Source organism: Gracilinanus agilis, chromosome 4, assembly GCF_016433145.1.
Source record: "Gracilinanus agilis isolate LMUSP501 chromosome 4, AgileGrace, whole genome shotgun sequence".
Lineage (NCBI taxonomy): Eukaryota > Metazoa > Chordata > Mammalia > Didelphimorphia > Didelphidae > Gracilinanus > Gracilinanus agilis.
Window position 1 is genome coordinate 451,607,738 of NC_058133.1, and position 15,460 is coordinate 451,623,197.

Below are 15,460 nucleotides of genomic sequence, written 5' to 3' on the forward strand. Positions count from 1 at the left end.
CTTTCTTTCTTTCTTTCTTTCTTTCTTTCTTTCTTTCTTTCTTTCTTTCTTTCTTTCTTTCTTTCTTTCTTTCTTTCTTTCTTTCTTTCTTTCTTTCTTTCTTTCTTTCTTTCTTTCCTTCCTTCCCTCACTGACTTATTTATGAGGCTTTCTTTCCTATCTCTCCCATACTATAAGTACACTGGTTATTCGCAGACCTGATCTCACTAGAGATCGGCTCAACAACTTATGCCTGCTCTGTGTTTCTGACCAGGGCTTTTTTGCCCCTCCTTAGAATTATATCCTCAACCAACGGGGGGCTTACTGTATTGGTTCTAGATACCAGATTACCTCAGCCTATTGCACCTCAGAATTTTCAAACTTAATTCTTAATCAACATGCCTCAGCCTTTCCAGTAACAGGAATTACAAGAATGTACCACCATGTGCAGATTTTACCACCATTAATTTAATAAAATACTCAGTTCTGAATTAGGCAAAAGAAGGATCAAAGTTTCCTGGGAACAAAAAGACAATAAAAAGATTTATGTTGTGAAATAGCTTGCAGACAATTTCCATGAAAGGAGTAAATTATAAGACATCATGTCATATATTATAGGACATATACATACATATATATATATATACATGTATATCATATCGTATCAATAGTTTGTTGTTATGTGTATGTGCTTGTGTATTAATCCATATATAATAAGCAATTATATTACTGAATTACTCTTAGGCATTATAGATCTTGAAAATAGGCATCCAGAGTAAATTTAGCTGAGGGTGAATAACTTGACAACAGTACATATGAGTAGTATGGACAATCTTTTAAGAGGAACCTTGTCCCTCGGTGCCCAGAAAACAAAACAAAACAGATCACCTTTGCAATTTATGTGTTTTGTTGCTGTTCAGTCATTTCAGTCACGTCCAAACCTTTGTGATCCAAGTTGGGGTTTTCTTGGCAGAGATATTTGTAGTGGTTTGTCTTTTCCTTCTCCAATTCCTTTTATAGTTTATCTCCATCCCTTATTCTTTCTTCTGCTCTATGCTTTGAAGCAGGGAGGAACCACACTAATGAGATCCATGGAATTGAAGTTCTGAATATATCTTCTCAATTTTCAATTTGTTTAGACTCTAAATGGAACTTATATCTACATTGTTACTAGTACTTCCATTCTGACAGTTAACACATATACCCAATATCCATAGGCTGGGAGGAAGCCAAATATATTTTCATGTGTAAGAGATTAGTTTTATTTTATTTGGTTCTATAAAATAGAAGTAATTTGAAAAAAAGGGAGATTTAGACTTGATATTAGAGGAAACTTCCTAAAAATTAGTTATCCAAAAGTAGAATAGGCAGCTTTGTAGGTAGCAGGTTTCTTGATCACTACAGAACTTTAAGGAAAGACCAAATGAACATTCATCATGTATGTTGTAATGAGGTGTTTGTTTTTTTCTGATATTGGTTGGACTAAATAGTCTCTGAGATTTCTTCCAACTCTGAAATTCTGTGATATTATTAGGCATGATCATTATCAAAGGAAAAAGAATTGTTTTAATTCTTCAATTATAATTCTGTTGGTTTTTTTCTTAACCACAGGTCTTTGAAATTATTTATTTTCAATAGATAACTATTGCAATCTTGGAGTCATCCCTTCCACAATACAAACATCAGCTGGCATCACATTTCTGAAACTTTTCTTATTTAGAAAAAAAATTTTTGGCATTGAGTAATCTTTTTCATTATTGCTTTTTTTTCTGTTTCTAAATTTGTTTCAGGATGGATCCAAATTGCCTATCTCTAATCTTAAATGACATACACTCGTGCTCATACATATACACAAAGTTATACATGGTGCAACAGTAATTATATTCACCAGCAAATTTAATCAATATCTTTCTAAAATAAATTTCCATTGTGGACACTCAGCTAAGTAATATCTACGGAGTTCTCCAGAAATATCTGAATACTGGGAATTCCATGCATATGATAGGGTGAAACCTAAATCTAGATTTCCCATGCTCAGATTATGTAAAGACCTCCAGATCTGCTCCACTGCCAGATCAGCCCATACCAAAACAAGAGGGAAATTCCTTATAGTTTATTATTTAATTTCCCCTTTTTTTCTAAATAGGCAATAGTTGGATTGAATCAACTTATGCCTTGTTAGAGATAATTTTTAAATTTTCCTCATGAGCCTATATACTTCAGAAATCAGCATACACTAATAAGGCAGGTTAAATTTAAAAGTATAACTTGTGTACAATTTTTTGAGAAGTATTAGTCAAACATATACCAACACATTCCTGTCAGTGGCCCTCTTGAACTGTAAAAAGAACTTACAAAGTTTGAGTTTTTTTCAATCCTCAATCAACAATATCCAAAATGAAAAAGTTTTGTGTCCTTAACCATTCAAGCTAGCTAACACTGAAAGTGTAACTTTCTTTTACATATATACAATATATTGTTCATCCTTCAGTTTCAAAGAGGACTAATGATATCATGGAATAATATCATGGCTTTCATTCCAACTCAGGAATTAAAAGTAGAGTTGTACAAAGTCATCAACCTCATTTTCTCTTCCAGAGACATCAGGGTCCAGTGGCCATACAAAAATCAGGCTGACTGGTGCTTGCCCAGGATGCAATGGATGACCATGGCCTTTTCAATGTCTGACCAGCTCTAAAGGCTCCATAGTACCTACTTCAGCTGTCTTCATGGCCTTTGGAACAAATTATTCTTTTCTGCCCTTTCCACCAAGTGAAGATCTTCACATACTTGAGGTTGACATCCTGCTAACTCATTGAGGCTTTAATTTTCGTTTAAATCAGGTAGCCTCAATCTGATTTAGCCAGTCAGCTGAGACAATTTTTATCAGCTTTTGACTGCTGTGCATGCTTCAGATTCTTGAAGCCAAGATTGATGGGATTACAATCCCTCTTACTGAGAAAGCTGAGGCTCAAGGTTTGCTTGAGCTGAGGAGTTATGTATGATTTATGGTAAGGCTAAAGCCATCTAAGTATCCACATTAAGTCTATACTGCTAGAGGGAGCTTCTGGGTAGTCTTTCTCTGTGGTCGCAGACATAAACTTGCCTATTTTCAAGTGACCAAATGAACTGATCCTATCCAAATTCAGGGAATTATTCAGTATTATTCAAAGCCATCTCAACTGTCTAGACTTTTAGTACTAAAAATGTTACATTTCTAACTAGGAATAAAGAATACAGTCATGAAAATCATTTGGGGCATTTTAGCAACAGCAAACCTAACCTGATGAGTCTGAAAAGTTGTAGAACTAGTTCCCATTTGGTGAGAATTTTATATTTTTCAAGAAAAAGAACTAATAGTATTGATAATTTTAAATTATTTTTCTTTTGTAGTGAGGGCTGAATTTATTGAAACAAAAAATATGTGCGTGTATATTCTGATAATCTAGAATTTCAATAAATCATGAGCACATTGACATTTAACTATATTCTCTCCCTCTGTGATTCCCATGTACCTCTTAATGCTCCATATAAACAATTAAGGCAGCCTTTATTAAGGACCAGACACTCCAGCGGGCAATGGGAATACATGTACAAAAGCCTCAAGGAGATTACATCCTGCTAGGGAGTTATGGCAGGCTTCTATAAATAGAGGATAAGTATGTATTTATAATTATACCTATGAAATAAATGTGAAGGCATATGTGGGGCAAGAGTAGGGGAATAACAAATGGGAATATCAGGAAAGGCCTGAAGGAGATAATAAAGGAGAAGTGAATTTAAAGGGCAGTAGTATTTCTAAGAGACTGAATTGAGGATGGACAGAATTCCACTCCTGACAGAAAGGCTATGTAAAGTCATGGGGGAAGAAGAGTTTATATTATGTATGGAGAACACCCAGTGGGCAAGTTTTCAAGGGCAAGGTAGGAGGCAGCAATCAGGCTGAGAGTATATTGAAACCAGATTGTGAAGACTTTAAGAGCTTTACATGCTGAGCAGAGAAATTTGTATTTTATCTTAAGGGCAGTATGGAACAACTGAAACTTCTTAAACAGGGGATTGAAAGAATCAGATCTGTATTTTGGGAATATCAATACAGAATCAACCCGGTGTGCTAGAAAACTTTTAGCTTTAGTTTAGTTTGATTTGGTTTTGTCTTTTGAACATTTCAAAGATAACTATCCGACATACTTTTGCTGTAGGACCACCCAGCCTCTTTTTGGGCCATACATATCATTAATGATTTTTTTAATATACCTGAATCTATATTTATCTATCCTTCATTTACAGTCATCTCTATCTTGAATATTCTAAAATTTTGGTTTTTTTATTCCATGCCCTATGGCCAGATAGCATCACCAACAGGGGTTTTGATGTTAAAAATGATGAATTTTGTAACAATAAGCAGGTAGGGATCTTTTGAAAATACTGTATGATTTTACAAGTAAAAGTAACATTAAGTCCCAACTAAAATTCTGTTTTCAACTCCTTTTAATCCTAGTGCCCTCTCTCTGTCAATTATTTCCAATTTATCCCATATGTAGCCTTTTTTGTCTATATTTGTTTACATGTCTCTCCCATTAGATTGAAAGCTCCTTGAGGGCAGAGCCTAGCTTTTGCTGATTTTTGTATCCCCAGTTCTTAGCACCAAGCCTTAATAAATGTCTATTGATTTGATTATTCAACTCTTGTCCCTGCCTAATATATGTGTATGTTCTTTTAAGCATTTCAATCCTACTATTAAATTTTCAGAGTGAACACTGGTACCTCAAAAATTATTAATCACTATAAATTAGAGTTTGATTTTTTCTAGATGTAAGAAAGTGTTCATGATATGGATTGAGCTTAGAAATGGGTGTGAGGGGCAGCTAGGTGGCTCAGTGGGTTGAGAGCCAGACCTGGAGATGGGAGGTTCAAATCTGACCTCAGACACTTCCTAGCTGTGTGATCCTGGGCAAGTCACTTATCCCCCATTGCCTAGCCCTTGCCACTCTTCTGCCTTGGAAGCAATAAACAGTATTGATTCTAAGATGGAAGGTAAAAGAAAAAATTTTAAGGAATGGGTGTACAAAAATAGTATTGTTAAATATTTACCAACACACCTCTGTATTGTTCTTTGTAAAAATAAAGGTATATATTGAAGAGGGTTTGATGTTGGGAAGAGTGACAGACCTGGTGTGAATGTCTGTTGACTCCCCTCTCAATACTCTACTTTCACTAAAGACAACAGAGGAGGTTTCTCTGGAATGGTGGAGGTGGGTAGCAACGCTGGTTGATCAAGCTCCAACCCTCTCCCTATAGAAACCTCCCCACAGCCAATGTCAGCACCACACAGGCAGGGAGTCTCGCTCAAAATGGAATCTGAGCAAAGCAGCTGTTCAAACCCCTTTTCCCCTCTATCACATGTAATGACTTCTTTATCTGACTGCAAATTGGTTTATTTTATAGATGAACAAGGTAGCTGGAGTAGGAAGAGGATTGAGGAATCCAGAGGGGATAGGTTTGAGGGAAGAGGAGACCCTATTTGAGGTTTCTTATTTTCTTCAGCTGAGCCAAGATGGCTCTGCTCCAACTTCACTATCCTCTTCTTATCTAATCCAAGTCTCTCTCCTCCCTTAACCTGTGGCAAGTGTCCTTCTTGGGAAGGTCAAGGGATGGAAAAGATCTTCAGGGTGACCCCCTGAAGTAAGGGATCAGCCCCTTCTCAACAGCTGTAGTTGTTCATTCTTCCTCTAAATGGAGGCTCTCAAATAACAGGAACTTTCTTTCTCTTCTGAACAAGGGACAATGGAGGCCAGGCTCTTCCACATGTGAGAATCTAGAGCTTCAGAACTTTGCTCCTCACTCGACAAGAGTTCAGAAGGCAAAGCCCTTTCAGTTAGCTGTTATTCCCACAATTCTCTTCTCTCACTCCAACTGTCACTGCCTTTCCCGTCACATCCCAACTGCTGTCTCCATCCATCTCCGTGGGCCAAAGTGCCAAAAGCTTGCTTCAGTTTTCCTTTCCATATCTTTAAGCCTCATCTGTCTCAGCAGAACTGTAGTCCTCCTATTCTGAAAGGCAGGATTAGGTCCCTGGAGAGCGGTTCACTCACCTTAGTAAATTCCTGTCCATAAAAGCTGATTAACTCAATCTGGTTAATTAATAATCAGTGAGGAGCATACCAGTATTAGAATCCAATGTGAAACTCCTGAGGACTGGAGTTAGTTTATAATATTGGCAATTAAGTCCTCTACCAGTCTTTCCCACTGATTCTCAATGAGCCAGAATGAATCAATGAGCTTTTTGAAACAAATAGGCACTAACATGATGGAATAAATACAGTTGGTACAAATTTCTGCCCACACTGGGTACAGATGCAGGCAGATATGGGACCAAGCTTAGAAAGCATATGGGACAGAATTCTATCAAACCTTCAAAGATCAACTAATTATAATACTATATAAATTATTTGACATAATAAACAAAGAAGGAGCTCTACCACACTTCTTTTATGATATAAATATGGTACTGATCCCAAAACCAGGTAGATCAAAAACAGAGAAAGAAAATTATAGACCAATCTCCTTAATGAACATAGATGCAAAACTCTTAAACAGAATACTAGCAAAAAGACTCCAGCAAGTGATCATGAGGGTTATTCATCATGATCAGGTGGGATTTATACCAGGAATGCAAGGATGGTTCAATATAAGAAAGCATATGGGACAAAAGAATGGATAACCCCAACTCCTGCCTGGATGGTTCTTTTTTTTTCCCTTTGGGACATTCTGATATATATAGCATCCATGAGTTGTAGAGTTTAATTCTAGGGAAACTGGGTGGAGCAGAAGATGGAACCCTAGGCCAAAAGTCAGGAAGATCTGAGTTAAAATTTGGCCTGAGACATATACTAACTGTCTGATCCTGGAGAACTCATTTCGCTTCTCTAATCAACTTTTTAGGACTATAAGTTGCCAAGAAGTTACCCACCTATATTTGTAGAAGGGATTTATTCACTAGTGAGTTCTTATGCCAATGAAACCACAAATCTAGTCCTTAGCCTAGTTTTTGAATTATACAGTAGAATATAAGCTACTTGAAGCTGTATACTTTATATTTTAACTTTATATTCCCAATGCCTAGCCTAGTGCTTTGTATATAGCAAGCATTTAATAACTGCTTATTGAATTGAATTGCTGAACTAATCAATATCTTATCAATTGTGTGTCATTATCTGGGTGATATACATTGTTTAAACACTTTCTTTTTTCATATTTGGATTGCCAGTTTGCCCCTTTTTTGAATGACTCTTGCTCAAATTCACTGAACAAGACTTTTGGCCTATCAGGGCCCAATGCTCTCACAAGATGTTTTCTACAAATATAGAGCCAAAAAAGATGTTGTATTTGAGAAGCTGAAGTCTAATTTGGTCTGGTATATGCATTGCTTGAGCAAGTTTGGGAAAGCCCTGTACTCCCTCTTTACCTTAGTTTCTTAATCTATGATACATTCTATATAATTCTGAAGATAACTTTTAGCTCTAAATTGTTGTATATACATATGGGTGTATTTAGATATATTTTAGGAAAATCTACAGACCTTCCTCAAACATATGGTATTCCTATTCTATTTGATTTATACATAAAATATCCTCTGTGGCCCTGAAAAATTCTTTTGGGCTTCATATATTTTCCTGTTAGATGCTTCAATTGATCTTAATACTCAGTAAGACGCTGAGAAAAGTTATCTTGATGTTCATCTCTGTCAAAGAATATTGCATTATATTACATCTGGGATATAACTTAAGAGAAGCCTATAAAGATATATATTTTTTCTACTTATTGAAAGTCATTATTGTACAAAAAACTAAAAACATAGCATATTTTCTGTTATTTACATCTTTTTGCTCTGAATGGGTAGAAAACTGCCTGCAAAAGTCTTCCTATTCCTTTCTCATAGTTTAAGAATAGTTTTGATGTTCAGCTTGTTTATATTGCTACAAATTTCAAACAACAATTATGAAGAAGAAGAAAGGATGTAATCAAAGAAATATATGGGTAAAAAAGGAAGTGGGTTGGTTCAAGAATGAGAGACAAACAATAAACAGAAAATTCATATCCTTGCAATGTCAAGAGATATTGAGGAAAGTTCCCAGTCTCTGGAGTGGACCCCCTGAATTGACCCTGAAGAAGGACATGTATAAGTCATTCAGAATGATTAAGGAAAGGCAGGAAGGCTCTATTAAGTGCTTACTATGTGTCAGGCTAAGCACTGATGATACAAATACAAGCAAAAAATGAAGATGGCTATGCCCTCAAAGAACTTATATTCAAATGGAGAAAGACAACACACAAAGGAAACTAAAAGGTAGGATTGGTGTACGGAAGAGAGGAAGCTAATGAAGGTACTTAGTTCATGTTGAAGTCCAGAAAGTAAGAATTATAGGCAAGAGGGGAATGAAGGATGCCTAACTTGGATTCCTTTCCAATATGGAATCCAATATTGGAGGAACTCACCAATGGAAGAAGAGGGCTGTTGTGATGGATGTCACAATGTGAAGCAGTCAAGGATGGGTTGTGAACTGCACTGTAGCAGGGAATACACAAATTGATAAGCTCGATTTGAGAATGTTCTTACTAGGTGGATAGACCAATTTCTTAAATATTTCATAGAGATGAAAAGTAGCCATGAGTCAGTTGTTGCTGATCTAGAAGGAACTTTAGAAGCCAATAATCCTCATTTTATAGATCTGGAAACTGATGCCCAGGGAGTTCTCGACTTGCTCATACTCAGACAGCTAGTAAGTGTGGAAGGCAGGATTGGAAATCAAGTTTTAATGACTCCACATCAGCAGTCTATTTGCTATACCTACTGCCTTATATCTTTAAGGTAATTTTAGAAAAATCCTAACAAGAGGTATATTTTACATTCTTTTGCAGTTTTTCCTACATAATTTGCCTTGAAAATATGTATGTATATGCAATTAAAGGTCTATTCATTGCCATTATGGAGTTTTTAGGTATATACTTGGTCAGTTTCCACCTGCTTTTCCTGAATTGTTTCTTAAATCTCATTGATTCTTCCTCACACAATAAATCACTTAATGAGATTGTGGAGTCCAAATATGAGGGTGGTATTGGTTTTTTTAAACCCTAATGTCTTAGAACAGATACTAATCATGAATTCCAAGAAAGAAGAGTGGTAAGGGCTAGGTAATTGGAAGCTAAGTGATTTGTCCAAGGTCACTCAGATAGGAGGTGTCTGAGATCAAATTTGAACCTAAGACCTCCCATCTCCAAATCTGGCATTCTATCCACTGAGCCAACTAGCTGCCCTGATGATATTGTCTTTGAAGCTAATCACTGAAATACAACAGATTTATTTGATTTCATGTTTGTTGCCCTGTCTCCAATTCTTTTTTTCTAAAATTCTCTGGACATTCTGGTTCAGCTGTGTCTAACACTAAGGAGCCTTGCTATGACAATTACTCATGCAGGGTTTTGCAGACAGTTTTCTATACTTTCTTAGCCAAAAGATGTAAATAGCTGATGATATATAATATATATAGTGTTTTGTATATCCACATCAGTATTCTCAGTAAATTATACATTACTTAAGGGCAGGCCCTGATTTCTATCATGTTATTTTTTAAGTCTCTAGTGCTAGCACAATCCTTAGTAAGGTAGTTAGTTGTTCAATAAACAAAACAAAACAAAACCTTATTTAACTGTTTGGAATCAATTTCAAACTAGTAATTAATTGTTTCAAAGTGGAAAATGAGAATGTGATCTATTCTCAACATTTCTAATTTGATTTCGAGAGGAATGAAGTATCAAGCACAATAGGAATCAATACAACTTTATTAAATTTCAAAGGGAACTTTGATGGATGTTAAAAGGGGCATGAATAAAAAAAACTAAATTGTATTTGGTAAGAATTTACTTTTTGAGGAAGTTATCAAAAGAAAACAACTTTGAAAAAAACAAGGTTTGAAGATACCAATCATGATATATTATTTCTTCCATTTACATGGAGTTCCCATTTCAATGCCATTTTCAGATACATTTATTTTATTTGATCCTTTCAATAAACTTTCGAGTTATTGAGAGAAGAGTAAGGACAGACAGTACTATTCCCACTTTGCAAATGAAGAAACTGAGTCTCAAAGAGGAAAATTCTGGTTTCAGGTCATATAGCTAAAATATTATGGTGTCTGGCTATTTCCACTGCTATTTTGATTTTGCCATGCTGTTTTTGCCAAAATTAGCTATCACTCAAAATTAAAATAATATAGCAAAATAAAATTCTACAATCAGTTTGAGGAACTTTTCCAGTCTACTTATGGAAAATAAATTTAATTTTTAAATACTACTGCTTATTATAAAGACTTTCTTGACATATGTTATTTATATTGACCTAAACATCATCCTTCACTTTAAATCAAGTGTAATACAGTGAAAACACTCTGTAGGCACAGAATGACCCAAGCAGACAGTAGTAGCATGTTTGAATGTGCCAGTTCTCATTCCATTCAAATGAGCCTCCCTTTCCAACTGGAGCCCCTCAGTGGAAAAAATGACTTTCCCGTAGGAAAGGTTCGTTGTACACATGAAGAAATGTGGATTCCAAAAGAAAACAGAATTTTGAAAACTCAGAAAAAGAAGCATCTTTAAAAGGAAATATACCAGTAAAATATGATGGCATTTTAAAAGCTTAATATTGTATGTTAAATAATGTGAGAAGAAATTTTGCCCATGACTTTAATATCAAATAAAAAAGAGGTATTTTTCTGAATTTGTTAAACAATTGTCAATGATCATCTGGTTATTGCTAGTGTCAGTAAGAAGTAGGGAGGAAAGAGTGAGTCAAGACTCATTCCTCTACCCTGATCTGTCTTTTATCTTTATCTCTCTCCCTTTTCCAAGTCCTTTTTTCCAATATTTAATAATTAAAATAACAATAAACCTTATAATACTACCACTAATAAAGTTCGATGTGTCCTACTGGAATGGCTAAGCACTCAGCCTCTCCAGGGATTCCCTCCCAAGTTTATTCTGCTCTCTCATCTCTAAGTTCTGTTTTCCATCCGTCTTTTATTCCTTCTGGATCTCTCATTCTGCCAGATCTGTCAGCTCCCTTTTTATGGGTCCAAATCCAAGGGTGGGGTGATCTCCAATGGCCCTGACTGAATCACACATCCCCAGTTCAATCAGTCATTCTGGGTTGAAGTGCCAATGGGTCAACAGTTTCACAGGCCAAAGGTACTCTGCCACACACCCATCATGAAGAAATGTCATCAGTCATCTCAATGAGATATTAATGGGGATGTCCACACCATCCATATAGGGAGGTTTCTAGTACAGAACAAAGGCATTATCCTTTAACCTCATCAGACTGGCCAAGCTATTGACTCCCTACTTATGAGAGGTCATCAATCATCTGAATAGAGATATCCACACCTGTATGTATAGGATGGTCTCCACAAATAGTAAGGCTTATCTGCTTTACACAGTGCTTTCAAACGTATAAGCAAACTATGATACTAAAATAAAACTTGAATGTATGCATGGTCTTTCCTTCAAGGAACCAAAAGTGCTTAGCAATCCAAACCTGAAATTCAAAAGAAAGGGAAGCCCTAAATATCAATATCATCTATTTTTGTGAGAGAATGAGAAAGTGGAGATAATTCACATTAAATGTGTAAAGCCATCTTTAACAGAATCCTATTTTTTCTTCCTTGCATATCTAAGTGCTACTTTTCAGAACTGCCATAAGAATCGAGGCACAGTAAGATATCAAGATTCTAATTAACTTTTTTTTTGTAATCCCTGTACAATTCTGGATGAGCCACTGGGTGAGAAATCTTTTTTTTTTTTAAATAGCAGTTAAAACCTCAAAGAATAACATCATGGCAGGGTAACAGGAGAGTTCAATAATAATATCCTCCCATAGAATAAAAAAAACCCTAGGAACAAAAGGTACACAGAGCCTTGAAGGGTTTTCAATCTGATGAAATAATGGATCCAGTAAACTCATATCAAATCTACATCTTACATGACTGAAAAATTAGACTTTGTGCTCAAACTCCTCAGCCTGACAATTGAGGCCCTTCAAAATCTGACACCACTCCTCCTTTTTGCATGAACTCTATATTCCACCAAAACTGTATTATATTTTTTCATCTATATATATCCTTCTCTTTTTGTCTTTGTAACACTGGGGACACTATTTTATGTGGCAGGAATTCTTTCTCTTCCTTACATTTGCATGCTAAAATCCTACACAAAGAACCAACTCAAATGCTAACCCTTTCATGAAGCCTTACCCTTTTCCTTTAAAGTTAAAAATAGTTTTTCCTCTTTCAGATAATAAAATCATAATCCTAGAGCTGGAAAAATTCTAAGAGTCCATCTTGTCTGACCCCATTATTTTATAAAGGAAGAAACTATTCAAGTCACCCATATAGTAAGAGTCTATAGATTTAAACCTGAAGCCAATATCAACATCACCTATTTTTTTTTGAGAGAATGAGAAAGTGGAGATAATTCTCATTGAACTTTTTGTTGTTGTTGTTGAGTGGTTTTCAGTTGAATCAAATATTTTATGATCGTTTGGTGGGGTTGATTGGCATTTACTAGAGTAGTTTGCTATTTTCTTCTCCAGTTCATTTTATAGATGAGAAAACTGAGGCAAATAGAGTTGGGTCTTGCCCAGGGTCACACAGATGGTAAGTGTCTAAAGCCAAGTTTGATTCAGGTCTTTTCAGGGCTCTATCCACTGTGTGATCTAGCTACCTTTTTACTTGGCCCAAAATTTGTTTTTATTATTTTCCTTTTCAAGTTTGATTTTTTAATTGTTATTGTGCCATAAATAAAAGGAGCTAAGTGGTACAGCGGATAGAATGTTGAACCTAGAGACAATAAAAACCTGAGTTTATATGTAGACAAGACCCTTACTAGCTGGATATCCCCAGTTAAGTCACTTGTCAGTCTCAATTTTCTCAAATGTAAATTGTGGCTAATAGTAACACCTAGTTCCCAGGCTTGTTGTGAGGATTAAATAAGATAATACTGTCTTGGTAAAGTATCTAATATAGTTTTGACACATAGTTAACAATTAATCCTACCTTCCTTCCTTCCTTCCTTCCTTCCTTCCTTCCTTCCTTCCTTCCTTCCTTCCTTCCTTCCTTCCTTTCCCCCTTTCTTCCTCTCTGATTCCTTCTTCCTCTTTGACACCTTCTCTCCCTCTTTCTCTTTCTTCCTAATCTGTCAGTTCAGGGATGCAGCCCAGATCAACATCCCCTACACAGGAGGTGCTTAATAATATTTATTAAATTTGAACTTGAAATTATGAGAAATTGTGAAAATAAAATATTATACTTCTATTGTTTCCTTTGTCAATGTTTTTATTTTTCCCCATAGCAAACCTTGATCACTGCCTTCTTGCCCCTCTAATCTGATAAGTGAGTTTTTCATCATACAGTGGACATTCTCAGACCCTGAATTTCTTAGAAATTTGGAGACTTCTTTCTATACAGTCTATCTCTTAGGAGGCTAAACATTTTCCTTACTGAAGATTTTTTTCTTTATTTTGATGATAATAGAATAAAGCTATTTTTAAGCACTATATTGACTTTATCAATTGCTTAAAAATGACTTCTCTACAAAAGAAAAGGAAAAATATAAACATCTTAGTCATCTATATTCTATAATCATGGTAGAAACTAATGGACTATAATATGAATTTCAAAGAGATTATGTAGTCATAAAACATAGCGGTTTTTTAAATTCTTCTTATCTTACTACATAATTAAGGGGAATATAACAGGAAAGTTTCTCCCAAACAAAATGATGAATATATTTATATATATATACAATTGACCATAGCCATTGAAAGAATAGGGAGTGCCTATTGATTCAGTTTCAGGGACAGAATAGCATTCCAGGTTATTGTCTGTGATTCTGGCAAGAACAGATACCTCCTCAAACCTTTAACCTTCTTAAATCTTTTTCCCCCTTTTGATTGTATGGACCAGAGTGCAGCAGGGGACACTTTTATAGCGGATGCATCCAAAGTTTCCTCTCCTCAGGAACAATCAGCTTAGAGAACATATGTTCATCCCTGATTTTCTGAGCCCATTTCAGGGATTGGAGACATGATAATGGGCTTTCCTTGCCCATGAGATATTAAGAACTAAAGTAATGTTTTTGTAAACTGAGATAGAAGTTCTATTTAGGCATTTCCTCTGACATGAACTCATGGACAGTGAGCCCCAAAGAGAAAATAAACTTCTTGATTTACTTCCAAGACTAGGTCTGGTCCGTGTGGGCCCAAGATTTGCAGGAAGGAGACAGCTATGAGGGGGATGGAGATGCCATTTGAAAATGTCTGAAAATGGGAATCTCAATAAGACATGAGTCAATCAAACAATAAATATATATTAAGTGCCTGTTAGATGCCTGGCAATGTATATTGAGGACACAAAGAAAGAAGAATATAGACTCTGCTCTCAAGAAATTAAATAGTCTAATGGCAAAGACAATATCCAAATATATACATATAAGTTATATACTAAACAAATTAGAGATAGGCAATGTGTTTTCTTATCTTAAATTGAAATGTATTCCTTTTATTCCTCTGTATTTTTGGTTCTTTATTGGGTCTGACTTAGATTCCATTTCTTTCAGGAGAGGGGTTCAGTTTCTTTCTTTTTTCCATATTTCTTACCAATACAATTTTTGATAATCATTTTCTGACATTTCACAATCCATTTTCACTCCCTCCCTCCTTTTCTATCCCTCCCCCTCTGAGATGACAGGTAATAGAATATAGGTTATACGTGTCCTATCATATAATATATATTTCCATGGTAATCATATTATGAAAAAAGACATATATTGTTTATATAAGAAAAAATCATGAAGGAGATAATGTGAAAAATTCTCTGCTTCAATATGTGTTCAGACTCCATCAGTTCCTTCTATGGTTATGGATAGCTTTTATTACCATGAGTCTCTTGGAGTTGTCTTGAATTAATGCATTGCTAATAACAGTTAAATTATTCACAGTTGGTCATCATTCATTATTGCTATGATTGTGTATAATGTTCTGGTTCTGCTGAAATTCGTATTATTATTACAATAATAACTCACACTGTGAAAAAGAAGGATTCACAATGACCCATTTCTGGGATCACTTAATTTGATGGACTGAGTTCCTTAGGACTAGTCATGTTTCATGACCCAATGCAATCTAAACTATAATCTGCACCTTTCAGACTGTATCTGAACGTGTATATCTTTTAAAAAGGTACGTAGTTTCAAAGGTAATTGTAAAATTGACTCGGTGGTGCATATTTCTCTCAACTCCAGCCAGTAGATTGAGGAAGTTCTCCCTATCATAGCACTAAAGGGATCCATAGATTAATCCTGAAGATCATAAAATTTAAAGTTGGAAGGGATCCTATGTCTAGTTCTCTATATAACTATAGGAATCATA